The 14102-nt window shown below is 39.4% G+C and overlaps 1 protein-coding gene across 4 annotated transcripts in view; it reads right to left on the reverse strand.

The window, feature by feature from the left end:
• Window positions 1–14102, reverse strand: part of LOC127413507 (stromal membrane-associated protein 1-like) — a 153757-nt gene that overhangs the window by 138489 nt on the left and 1166 nt on the right. The window lies entirely within an intron of this gene.

The following is a 14102-nucleotide window of genomic DNA, read 5'->3' on the forward strand; positions in this document are numbered from 1 at the left end:
TCTACTGACAACCTGGTCAATGAATGCTAAACTTTCCATTGTTATATTTTGTAGTAAATTCTGAGCAAATATTGTGTAAAATAAGTCTTAACTTCAGTCATTTCTGTATGTATCATCTGCTCAAATTGCCAAGATTTAACTGTATTATATATCTAGATGTTAGCATCGGTATATGGCAGTTGAAACCCATATCTGTCGACCAACCACAACTTATCAGTGTAGCCCGTTTCCCTAATTCCTCTTTATTGATTCGCTGTGGTCAAAATAGACAGCAGCCCAGTGCCAGAAACAGCATCCTGACGATGCTGCCAACGATGCTGCAAAGGCAGAAACCAGACCTGATGAGCCATACCAAATTCCACACGTTTTTACTGATCCTAGACCTGTCAAAGCATCCCAGACCGCCATAGAAACAACACAATTTGAAGGAATTCAACAAAGAATGTGCTACTTATACAGCAACGAAAATCAAAACAAGGGGCTGCTCGCACAGGTGTGCCACATCTCGATTTACTTGTGCAGCAGAGCTGCATTTTTTAGAGGCTGTGTCAGGCTAAAAAAGAATGTTGACTGTTAAATAAGCATATCGAGAATTGCAGTCTTGAGGCGCTTTTTAGCACATTAACGTGCTCTGTCTGAACACCCCATGACAACAAGGGGTGAAATTAAATGGTTAGATAACCCAAAGCTATCTGTCATTATCACCCTCATGTTGTTCCAATCCAAACCCTTGTGACTTTCTTCAGAACACAATGGGAGATAGGCAGAATGTTCAGGACAGACAGTCTCTGTCAACATTCACTTTCATTGCATGGAAAAGAGACAAACTGAAACTGAATGGTGACTGAGGCTGTCATTCTGCTTAACATCTCCTTTTGTGTTCCATGGAAGAAAGACACATATGGCTTTGAAACAATATGTGAGTAAAGGATGAAAGAATTTTCATTCTTGAGTGAAAACTATCCCTTTATGTGATCCCTCTTTACAAAACAGAACAAGTACTGATTTTACAGACCTGATATCAACACAAAGTGGATACAGACACACACAATTCGCCAAGACCTTCATCTTCACAGGCTTGAGCTCTTAAAAGCAGACACCATGTGATAGTACACCCTACAAAGCCCCCAAATATATTAAGACTTCAATTAGAGATAAAAGCCAGTCACGGAGATGCCGAGAGAACCAACTCCTTCATTACAGGACAAACACACCCTGTTCAAAGAAAAGCTCTGCTCTGCCAGTCTTCAGAGTTAAGAAAACACACACATATACACATCATCTCAAAATTGGCAGTGGTCTTTGACAGACTGAGGTGAGTTCGGCCTCAGAGAGAAGACTAGCAGAGCATGAAATTAGAGCTTTCAATTCCAACCTAGCAAGAGAAAGACATCTGACAAAGGCAGAAAAGGTGTGTGTATGAGTGTATGTGTGTGTGTGTCTGCCATCTCTGACAGGTGAGGGAAATGAAAAAGGAGAGAGCGTTGGGGGGTAAAGGTCTTGCCACAGTGGCTGTTCTGTCAAGCGGAAAGGAGAGCAAAGACTGGGAATGAACATGAGAGAAAAGCAGAGAAAAGCTGACTTGTAACCTCTGTGAACAACCTTAAACGTCCCCACTGGTCTCCTAATATGGTGTGAAAAGCAAGTTTGGGAGACTGTGACCTGCAGCTAAGAAGCTGGAGTCATTTAGGTGTAAGATCAGAACAGCAGATACAGTCAATCTGGTTCACATCAGTTTTAAGCTGTGCTGTGCTTCCCCCTGCTGGTAAGAGTCACTGAGAACTTGTACAAAAATGTTTTTGAATATGAAGTGCTAAAGCAACATCAAATGATACTTGAAAGAAGCTTTCAAACCGAACATGACCTTGGTTATTTTAAATTACTTAGGAATCTCCAGATATTGTGTCACTATCTATTTAAAAGTAACATTCTGGGTTTATTACAATTGAAGCTCAATCAAAAGCATTTGTGGCAAATTCTTGATTAGCCTATCACAAAAATGTCAAAAAAAAAAAAAAAAAAGGTACAAATCCAGGTTACAGTAAGGCACTTAAAATGAAAGTGAATTGGGGCCAATACGTAAACGTTAAAATACTCAGTCTCAAAAGAATAGCCAGGACATGTAAACAATAGGCATGCTGCTAACATTATTTTAGTGTGATAAAATTATTAACTTTTTCCTGTGTAAAGTTATGTCCAATTTTGCAACTTGGTTGCCATTCTAATAACAAGATGACACTACGGATGGCTGCTTCGGTGTGGAGCTCTCTAGCGTTTTTGTTACTTTTGTCTGTTTGTCATGTTTTTTGTCATTCTTTCCTGATCAGTTTCACCAGGGATGAACTGCTGAATATTCGGCAGAGCATACCTGATCCATTTTTGCCGGTGTTTGATTATTCTGACATTTGATTAGACATCTTAGTTGAGGCGCAGCAGTGTTCTACAAGTGCTCCAAGAGACTCAAGCGAGGGAAGCGAGCCGGCTCGCTTGTGAAGCTTTGTCAACGCAGCTTTAGGACTCCGCTGCAAATGTCAGCTCCCTCACCAACAAAACGGACAAACTGCTTCTGCTCACTCAGACAATTAAGGACTTTCTAACTCTGCTGCTCTGTGTTTCACTGAAACCTGGCTGAATGAAGCCATCCCAGACAGCGCGTTACATCTGTTGGCTTCCAGCTATTCAGAGCGGATCACATTGCGGAATCATCAGGGAAAACGGTGGTGGAACATGAAGTGGTGGAACATGCTTTTACATCAACGAAAGTTGGTGTACAGATGTAACAGCGTTGAAGAAGATGTGCTGTCCTAATTTAGAAGCGCTCTTCATCAACTGTAAGCCTTTCTACTTGCCGCGGGAGTTTTCCTCCTTTATTCTGGTATGTACATCCCGCCACAAGCATCCGTAAATGCAGCGTTGCAACAGCTGGCTGATCACATCACAGACATGGAGCAACAACACCCAGACCCTCTTATCATTATTCTGGGAGATTTTAATAAAGCTAACCTCACCCGCGAACTGCCAAAATACAGACAACACATCACATACCCCACCAGAGACAGAAATATACTGGACCACTGCTACACTACTGTAAAAGATTCATATCGCTCTGTCCTTCAAGCAGCTTTGGGACTCTCTGATCACTGTCTGGTTCATTTTCTCCCGACCTACAAGCAAAACTAAAATCAGCTAAGCCTGTAGTAAGGACTGTAAAGTGACGGACCAATGAAGCAGAGCTGGAACTACAAGCCTTCTTTGACTGCACTGATTGGAGTGTTTTTGAAGCTGCAGCCACAGACCTGGATGAGCTCACATATACAGTGACATCATATATCAGTTTCTGTGAGGATATGTGCATCCATACTAGAACATTTTTATCATTCAATAACGACAAACCTTGGTTTACAGAAAAACTCAGGCAGCTTTGTCATGCCAAAGAGGATGCTTACAGAAGTGGGAATAAAATACTGTACAACCAGGCCAGACACACTAAGGAAATCAGAGTGGCTAAAAGAAGCTACTCTGAAAAGCTGAAAAAACAGTTTTCAGTCAACGATCCTGCATCTGTGTGGAAAGGCCTGAAAAGCATCACCGAGTACAAGACACCACCCCCTCGCTTTGTAGAGAATCAACAAACAGCTGATGACCTTAATGTGTTGTACTGCAGGTTTGAAAAGCCCAGTCTCACACCCCTCCACTGCTCTGATCTTCACTTCACACACATATCAACACCTCCTGGAACACCCCCTCCTCCCCCCTCCTGCTACTCAACCTGCACTAATAGTCTGTGAGGAGGATGTGTGCCAGGTCTTCCGGAAACAAAAGACTAGGAAAGCTTAAGGCCCAGACTGTGTTTCCCCTACCTGTCTGAAAGTCTGCGCTGACCAAATCCCAGTCTCACACCCCTCCCCCGCTCTGATCTTCACTTCGCACACAAACCAACACCCTCTGGAACCCCACTCCTCCCCCCCTCCTGCTACTCAACCAGCACTAATGGTCTGTGAGGAGAATGTGTGCCAGGTCTTTCAGAAACAAAAGACTAGGAAAGCTTCAGGCCCAGACGGTGTTTCACCTGCCTGTCTGAGAGTCTGCACTGACCAACTGGCCCCCATCTTCACACAGATCTTCAATAGATCACTGGAGTTCACTGTGTGAAGTTCCCTGCTGCTTCAAACACTCCACCATCATTCCAGCAAACCAAAAACCCAAAGATCACAGGATTCATGACTCCAGACCTGTGGCTCTCATGTCTGTGGTCATGAAGTCCTTTGAGAGAATGGTACCTGAAGGACATCACTGGACCCCTGCTACACCCCCTTCAGTTTGCTTACCAAGCAAACAGGTCTGTGGATGATGTTGTCAACATGGGACTGCATTACATCCCGCAACACCTCGACAGACCTGGGACTTATGCAAGGATCCTATTTGTGGACTTCAGTTCAGCCTTCAATACCATCATGCCTGATATTCTCTCAACCAAACTGACCCAGCTCTCCATGCCAACCACAATCTGTCGATGGATAACCAGCTTTCTGACAGACAGGCAGCAGCTAGTGAGACTGGGAAACTCACATCCGGGACCCTCACAAGTAGCACTGGTGCTCCTTAGGGATGTGTTCTCTCTCCACTGCTCTTCTCCCTGTACACGAATGACTGCACTACAAAGGGCCCCTCTGTCAAGCTCCTAAAGACTGCAGATGACACCACGGTCATCTGCCTCATCCGCAATGGCGAGGAGTCTGCATACAGATGGAAGGTTGAACAGGTGGCTGGCTGGTGTGGTCACAACAACCTTGAGCTGAACACGCTCAAAACAGTGGAGATGATAGTGGACTTCAGGAGAACATTGTATCCAAATGTAGAGACTCTCTCTCTCTCTCTCTCTCTCTCTCTCTCTCTCTCTGATAGTATGTAATTTTGACATGAACTCATATATACCAAATTCACTGAAATTTGATCATGACTTGTTCACTTCTAGCAGTTGAGCGAGGATATAGGTCAAAATATCTTCAAATTACCTCTGCCTGCTCCAGAAGTGAGTGCCAACTGTGGCATGGCTTGTGTCCATTTCAATGTGCATTTGATCAGACACTCAAATGCACTAAATCACAAGCCCTGACTCAAGTGGACACAGCCAAACACATCACAGGGTCAGCAGTCACAGGCCCCACACTGACATTTGGGTGTGAGCCAATTTTATTCGGGCTGTGAGTGGAATGAAATCTGTCTGAAAAGCATTAAAGCAACAGCACAACATACTGGCCTAGCTGAAACCACTCCAGCTGGCAGAGTCTTATGTAAAACAGCCAGCAAATATCTGGACAAATAAACACTGGATGAGATGCTTTGTGTCCTTATGTCCTTAAAGGGACAGTTCAACCAAAAATGAGAATTCTTTGATCATTTACTCACCCTCATGCCAAATGACACAAATGAATATTTTCAGAAGAATATCTCAGCTCTGTAGGTCCACACAATGCAAGTGAATGGTGACCAGAACTTTGAAAGTCCAAAAAGAACATAAAAAGGCAGTATAAAAGTAATCCATATGACTCCAGTGGTTAAACTAATATTTTCTGAAGCGATGTGATAGGTGCGGGTGAGAAACAGATAAATATTTAAGTCCTTTTTTACGGTCAATCCATCTCAAGTGGTCCAACACAGGTTGCTTGACCATTTTTAAATGTCCTATTTCTATTTTTTTGAGTGATTACCTCTATGTATTGGTAACCTTGTCTCAAAATTATTTGCATTAGTTGACAAATTGTGCACTATAACGATTGCCCCGGTATCTACACGATATCACTTTAAACCCCGTAGGTGCCTTTTACCCCAAGTTAGGGAGCCTTTTACCCCAAGTGTTTAATCGAAACAACCTTCCGTTATTATTCAATTTCACACAAATTATGCTGCTCTATCAATATTCAATAAAAGTAAATCATTTTTTATCAAGGCACCTTGATACATTTTGTGACCAGAAAAAAGCTAAATGTCCTTAAGGGGTGCCTTTAGCCCCATTGTACCCTACATTCTTCCCATTTGCATCCTTTCAAGGAGACGAGAAGCTTACTCTTAATTGCGGTACAGTGGCAGAACACGAGGACAATTGTCTTTCAGACCATGCTTCTTACTTTTTTCCCCCACATGGGCAGTAAGGGGATTTAAACATTTTCAGACATTTCAGTGTGGACGAGCAACTTCTGGAAAACATTTGAAAATGGCAACGTGGATGGAGAAAGTTTCGAAAGGAAAATGCAGTTATCAAATTTATCTGGATTAATGTGGACAAAGTCCAAGTTAAGCTCAATCATCATATATGTGTGGCATTATGTTTATTACCATAAAAAATATTTTTTACTTGTTGCTTGTTTATAAAAAAAAAAATAATAATAAAAATAAAAAAAAACCTTGAAGACAAAAGAAGTGAATGGGGTCGGTCAATAAACTTGAAAAATACAAACCGTTTCAAAGGTATAGTAACAATGTGTAAACAATATTTATGTTAACATGATTTTAATGTTATTAAATAGCTCACAAAGTTCATCTATTTAAAGTAATGTCCAATTTTACAACTTTGTTGTCATGACGACATAACGCTTGGATAACCCTGTAATCTGGTAAACACTAAAGCCAGTAAATCTGATTTTATCACACTAAAATCATGTTATCATAATTCATAATTCTTGTGGCTATACTTATACTAAAGGTGGTAAATTGTAATGTTCCGCCCCCAAATTTAAGACCTGTTTAAATGTTAATTAAGACTTTTGTTGTATCGTTTAAGATATTTAAGACTTTAAGGATCCGTGGGAACCCTGCCATCACTATTATTAAAAAAAAAAAAACACATTAATTAAACTAATACACATTCTAGTATCTGGCTTTTCCATCAGCTAGTCAAGTATGCTCTCTCTTAACTGTAACATATCTTCTGGAGGCTATAATGACAAAAACACACACAAAGATGCTGATGTAAGCTTTCAACAGTGCTTATCTCTGTGAGTGACAGTTTGAAAACGAAAGAGCACACAGAAGGAAGTACCAGTGCACATTTCCTGTCAGTCTATGTGCGTAGGGGAAGTAAAGGATAAAGAGACTGTCGAACAGACACTGCTCTCAACACTAAGCACGACGCAAAAACCAGTAAACACATACCCATCTATATCAGCACTTAAATCAGGATGGACACACACACACACTTCAGCACTCCTGTCTGGTGTCTAGAGGCCTGCAGTTATGATTGGATCATTACTCATTACTACGCCTGCCCAGAAGCCTCCCCAGAAATTTTGCCTGCAGAATTTAACAGAAACCCCAGAAGAATTTGGATATAATTAAGTACCCATAATTCACAAAGTTCTACACATTCCACATATAGATGCACATGCACTGTGGTATCTATATTAACATGCAGAGAAAAAGACACATGAAATGGCAAAGTGAGCAAATGTTTTTACAATGAACCATTACACAGACTGACACCGTAGCCAGGTTATTAAAGTCATGTCCTCTAAGGCATCAGGCAATACAAATAAAATAGTATGCTTTCATCTTAAAATTACATTTCATTTCAGAAAGACAACTGTTCCTTCTGTAAGATCTCCTCTCCATGACTCACAGTTTTGCCAAATGGGACATGAGGACAATCTAAACAGACATCAACAATTAAAACAGACATCAACTGTTAATCCTTCCCAACAAAATAAGTCACCTAAATTAGCATCAAAACTAAGGACAAGTCCAAAATACCATTTGGTTGAAAATGCAATGATTTTGCTATGTATATGCCTCATCCACACCGAAATGGCATTTTCTTCCACCGTCAATGGAGACTATCGAAAACACACTCTATTTCCATGCACTCTTGAAAAAGATTAAGTTAAGAAAAAGAAACAGAGTTTTCAAACAAAAACGGATTAGTGTGGATGTGGCCTGGAATGCTTTTTACTCCACTGAACATTGCACCTGGTTAAGCCTATTCAGCAAGCCCATATTTTCAGTGCGAATGTTCCGAACAGGTTTTTGAATCGGAACAATGGATTCTTTTGCTGCTATGCACAACAGGTCAAACAAATCGTCCGATGACAATCTGAAGTTTTATTTTTACAGAGAGTAGTCAGATTATTTTTCTTCAGACTGCAAAAAAAACTGACTGGCCAATTTGATTTGAGCTTAGTCGTTTTATTCGAGTCCTCACAGGTCCCTTCACTTGGAATTATCACGACACATCGCTGTTACCGTGCACACTCGCCAAACAGAAAGATGACCAAGTATCAGAAAGAGCGAGGAGCGCCAACAAAGTGTTATTTGGGCAAGTTCAAAGTCTCTTAATAAGCCCTTAATAAAACAACATCCCCTTAAGCGGCACCTGCAGCTCGAGCGTAAGCCGCAAAAATACTGTCAGAACAAGACGAAAAGTTCAAGTAAGTCAGGACAATAGTTAACGGTGCACTCAGTATTGTTTTCCTCATTAAAAAAGTTTAACTGCTAAAAGGCATGAACTGTAAGACTCCAGTCATTATCAGTAACCTTGTAAATGCTGTTTTATGGAGGGGAGAGGGTCCGCACATGGGGGCTGCCATGTTAGAATCAAAAGACCGACCGAATACTACTTGCTGAATCTCAGTAACCGTCCTGTTATTAGACACATTCACCCATTGATTAAAGTAACCATGGCTGACCATGAATACTACATTTCTACAATGACATCTGAAGCTGAAAACTACTGATTTTAAATTATGCTGCTTCTAAGCTGCTAGGTGTCAGTGTAAGTACAGGATGACACAAAGACAAAAGTTACTGAGTGCACTTTTAAACATTGATGCATTGGAAGCGATGAAGATATGCAGAAATACGCAAGTACTGTCTATTAAAGTAGCATAAGTGAGTTGCTTAAAATCACTCTGTATTGTTGTGTTATGTAGTTTTTTCTTAGTCCAATCCTAAACATAGACAGACATCAGTATGACGAATAATAGTCAGCTTGACACCAATTTATAGATCTAATATGTCACAAATATTTCAAGTTCAAACCGGGTATAATTGATTTTATCAATATATAAAAAATATATATTTCTACAATTTGAGTGTGTACATGTTTGTGTGCATGTTCAAATGTTTAATTTAGTTATTTTAAGTCTGTGAAAGGATAACAATCATTTATGTAAGAGTCTTTCTATATAACAATTGTTTTAGTCATGAAAAAGTGAATATATTATAGTAAATAGAGCATATTGCATGGACATGTAAATGTGGGTCAAGGTAAACGTAACATTTCTAATTTGGGTCCTGGGCCAAGAAAGTTTAAGACACCCTGCTATCTATGTCGACTACATCGCGAGCAATCACATTATAATCTAGCAGCAGCAAGCGCACGCCAGTGATGAGCATTTCCGCATGATCAGCCGGGAGAAGTCTGAAACCCTCTCGCGCTGTTTTTGACGCGACCGAACAGAGACGCCAGTTTCGGAGTTTGTGCTTATTTATACAGCCCGCTTCCTTATTATTTTAAGTTTAATAAAGGATGCATTAAATACAGTATATAACACCGGGGTGTTTCAGACAAGTTTTGCACAAGTGGAACGCCAGGTACAGCTCCGCTTTATTTCACGTCACAACGGCACTGCTTCTGTATTTACTTATTTTGCATTTTTGTATTATAATTCCCCCATACTTTGCGATCTACATCACCTTAATCTGTTTGGAAAGTTTGGAGTGCGTCTGGACTGTGAGCTGTTCTTTCTTCCTCCTCAATCAAGTGCGAGATGAAGTGCTGCTCTTCTGCGTCATCATTAGCGTTTCAGATGATTCTACTAAAACTATTCGACAACAAACATTTTTGTCTACCATTTTTTTATTGTTGACGTTGTCGATAATGTCGACTAAACATTTCAGCCCTATTATGAAGGGAGTTGTTTTCAGCTGTAACGTGAAAAGAAATGCATGCTTTATAAACTGAACCGCCCAACCAAACTCCCAAACCTAACCATGAATGGAGTAAAGAAAAATGTTAGATGCAAAAATGAAACCTCCAAATAACATTCATCGTAAATTATGCGAAAGCAACTACTTCCTGGTTTAAATGCAGGATACGAACCTGGGTCTCCCACGCTGCTGATGCAATGCACAACGCAACTGCGTTAACTATTAGCAAGATTTTGGAAAGGTGCATTTCCTGTATTACAACAATAGCCTAAAACAATGCCTAAATAGCTTTTGGCCACGGGTTAACATTAAGGCTGTTTTTAAGGTTAACCAGTAACCTGTGCTGCCTATGTGACGTCAGCCAGAAAAGAAAGCCACTTTAGAGGCAGAACAAGTCATTATATTTTGATGAAAGATTTAAAAAAAATAATAATAATAATAATTTCTTTGGAATACTGTGTTCCAGAGTTTCAGGCAGCACTTTTCAGCAGCATCACTCCACTGGATCTCCAGCACCACAGCAAAAGAATGGTCCCCAAGTTGTGAGCTGATGAGATAAAGAGAATGCATGCCACGAAATAATGCAAGACCACCATGTCTATCTATTGCATTGTGTAGGGCTGAAAGATCCATCGAAATCAAATAAAAATCAAGACATGAACTTATGTAAATATTATACTGCACAGGGCTCTGATTTAATCAAACAGTCTGCACGTGCAACACGCTGCTCGTGCGCAGCTCTGTTCTGAGCACACGTGAGGTGGTTCTGCCTGTTCTCACTCTACAAATTTCATCTGATGCAACAGAATAACAGATGTGAGCTCCTTGAAATAATAGCATAGCCCATTTTAAAGCAGGACATTTTGCCAATATTCAGCACGTTTATCTCACGCAGCTCAAGCGGGGAAATCCTCAACATTGGATACTGGATTAGATGCATCCATATCTAATATCTTCTTTTTTTAAACAGATGTTTCTCTAAACATTTCTTCTTCTTGTTTATATCTATATGCACTGATAATATCTTGCAGTATTATTTTTTTCTCATCATATTTTCGTCAACAGTATGCTTTTTACATTCCACTCTATGCAGAAGCCTATGCATTCTAGATTATTTTTAACAGCAGAATAAGAATAGGAACTTTGTAAAAGGGTTAGGCTGTATCACAAATATAGTCGGTTATTTTTTGTTATTGATGTTTTATTCAGGCTACTTGTCCAGTCAGGCAAATAAAGTTCTCTTTCACTTGCCCCTTCAAAAATCCACTTGTCCTGGAAAAACATTAATGTCAAGCCCTGCGTGTTACAGCACTCTAAATTCACTTTAATTGGCCACTACAAGTTACTATACATATCTAAAATAACCTTATGACACCATGTTTTTGTGGACAGAAGCGGAGATGTGAGCATTTCACCATATATGGGATAATTCAAAGGCTCATTCAAAGGCTATTGTTAACGAGACTTCACACAGAAAGTTCCTGCCGTTTTTAACCAGATCTTATAGCAATTATGAAATTCTTTGAGAAATATTACTTGTACAATAATAATAATATACAGTAGTTATTATAATACAACAGCAATATTTCTGTAATTTTTTGATGTTGTAATAATGCCCATTATTATTATTATTATTAGTCAGAATTAAATTACAATGATTTAATATTCAAACTGACTTGGTTTAAAAAAAAATAATGAGGAAAAAGTGGGTGCTATCACAAAGTGCACTGTCTAATGAATCCTTGACTTGCTGAATCAGTGTTGTTTAAAGTACATGTGTAGCTAGCTACAGATAAACTTTTGCAATACATTTTTTAATAAATTTAAACATTAAAATATTACTAACATTTCATTAAAATGTAATAAATAATAAACTATATAAATAATATAGTACCGTTTTCCCCACTGCGAGAGCTAAATACTGTAGGAAACGCTGCTGTTATCTGATGAATCATAAAAATAATTGTGTATTAAAAATGTAATGATGTTCATTTTGATTTCATATTGACTAAAACGTACACCCTGACAGCCGTCACTAATAGGGCTAATGTTGAAGCTACAAAACTGCAACCCTTCAGCACCAGCATTAAGTAAGAGAGGCAGAAAGAGGCCAGCAATATGAGCAGTGAGGTGTGGCTGCACTTAAGACACCGAAGAGCTGAGAGGAAGAAACTTGTCTGGTTCAAAAAGCTGAGAGGAGAGCTTGAGAAGGTGCTGGTCTGGGACATCACTCCAGAGCTCATGACTGTCTTATTCTCAGATACTGTATATATCAGAAGAGATTTTTCATCAAAAGACAACAAGACTTCCTCACTAAGCCAGGAGCATGGTCTGCTCTGTATGGAGATATTGGACTTCAATGGAAAGACAGATGAGGAATTATAACACAGAAATTAAAGCAACGACAGAGTAAGAAAAGATCTGTCTTTGTTAATTTCAAGGGAAATGAATGGGATAAATAAAGTACTAATCTATAAGAATTTAGGCAAGTACATGAAGAGGAAGCTTTGAAACAAATGTGAGGAAATGAAAATGCAATATTTTTTGTCCACATCACAAAAACAAGGCTACACCAGTATGCAAATAGTAGGATATGTGCTGTAACAACTAGGTCGAAATAATGCCCTGAACTACAGTTTGGCAGTCAAAGAACTTGTTTGATGGTTGGAGACAACTTACATATAGGCTCGAAAATGTTGCTAGGTCATGTCTGACAAAGCCTTCATATTCTCATATTCTGTATTTGTACTAATAATGTGTATTTTCAATTACATTCTTCCCAAAGTTCCCTGGAAGGAATTAACATATACATTGGTTGAAAAAATAATGAGCATCTTAAGTGCACAAAATCCATTAACTAAAAACACCGGAGAGACTGCACACCTGTCTGCATATCCCAAAAGCATCATTAAAGGGTTAGTTCACCCAGAAATGAAAATTGTCTCATTATTTATTCACCCTCATGATATCCCAGGTGTGTATGACTTACTTTCTTCACCAGAACACATTTGAAGAAAATTAGAAAAATATCTTAGCTCAGTAGGTCATTAAAATGCAAGTGGATGTTGAGCCGATTTTTGAAGCTCCAAAAATCACAGACAGTCAGCATAAAAGTCACCCAGCAGTTAAATTAATTTCTTCTAAAGTGACATGATCGCTTTTGGTGCCAATAATCAATCAATCAATATTTAAGTACTTTATTCTAAATCATGCTTCTGTTCTGCAGCAGTAAGCGCATGTGACGTAATCGCGTTGGCATTTGAAATACGCGAGAACTGAGGCACGCAAGTCACAGCCGCAAGAGCAGGCCAAGCAGAGAACGTGAGATTACATCCGTATCATGGCAACATGAATATATCACACGAGAGACCGCTTGAACTCCACCCTCTCGCAAAGCTTACCGGAAGCAATGATTTAGAGTTAAAAAGTACTTAAATCTTGATCTTTTTCGCACCAAATGAGATCACGTAGCTTTAGAAGACATTAATTTAACCGCTGGAGTTGCATGGATGACGTTTATGCTGACTGTCTGTGATTTTTGGAGCTTCAAAAATCAGACCACCATCCACTTGCATTTTAAGGAGCTACTGAGTAAAGATGTTTTTCTAATTTTCTTCAGATGTGTTCTGCTGAAGAAAGAAAGTCATACACACCTGGGATATCATGAGGGTGGGTAAATAATGAGAGAATTTTGGGGTGAACTAACCCTTTAAGTAGATCGTAAAAACCACTGGCGCCAGCGGTCTCTATGATCAACTTAAGCTTGCGACACTTTTGTAAAATGCAGCCCTGAACAGCAATTGAGAACATCAGAAATGTTGCATCAGCATTCAAAAAGATGCTCCAACAAACAGCCATCAATGCAAAAAGGTGTGAAATGCCTGGAGGTTACCATCCAAAATCACATTCACAATTTATAGTTAAAATTATAGATAGGAACCAAAATATCCATTTTTATAATTTCTTCATGGTGGAGCATGAATTATGGATATACTCCCTTTGGAGAACACATAATATGGTTTTCTTGTGTGTATTATGATCTATACTGGGGTGAACCCTTAGGAAAAGTGTAAATACCATGTAAATATCTGAAACAAAGTATAGCGAGATGTTGTCTACAAGAAGCACTTTTCTGATTAAGATAATCAAAGTTGTCATACTTGTTTCAGTGCACTTAGACT

The sequence above is a fragment of the Myxocyprinus asiaticus genome, chromosome 23 (genome assembly GCF_019703515.2).
Source record: "Myxocyprinus asiaticus isolate MX2 ecotype Aquarium Trade chromosome 23, UBuf_Myxa_2, whole genome shotgun sequence".
Lineage (NCBI taxonomy): Eukaryota > Metazoa > Chordata > Actinopteri > Cypriniformes > Catostomidae > Myxocyprinus > Myxocyprinus asiaticus.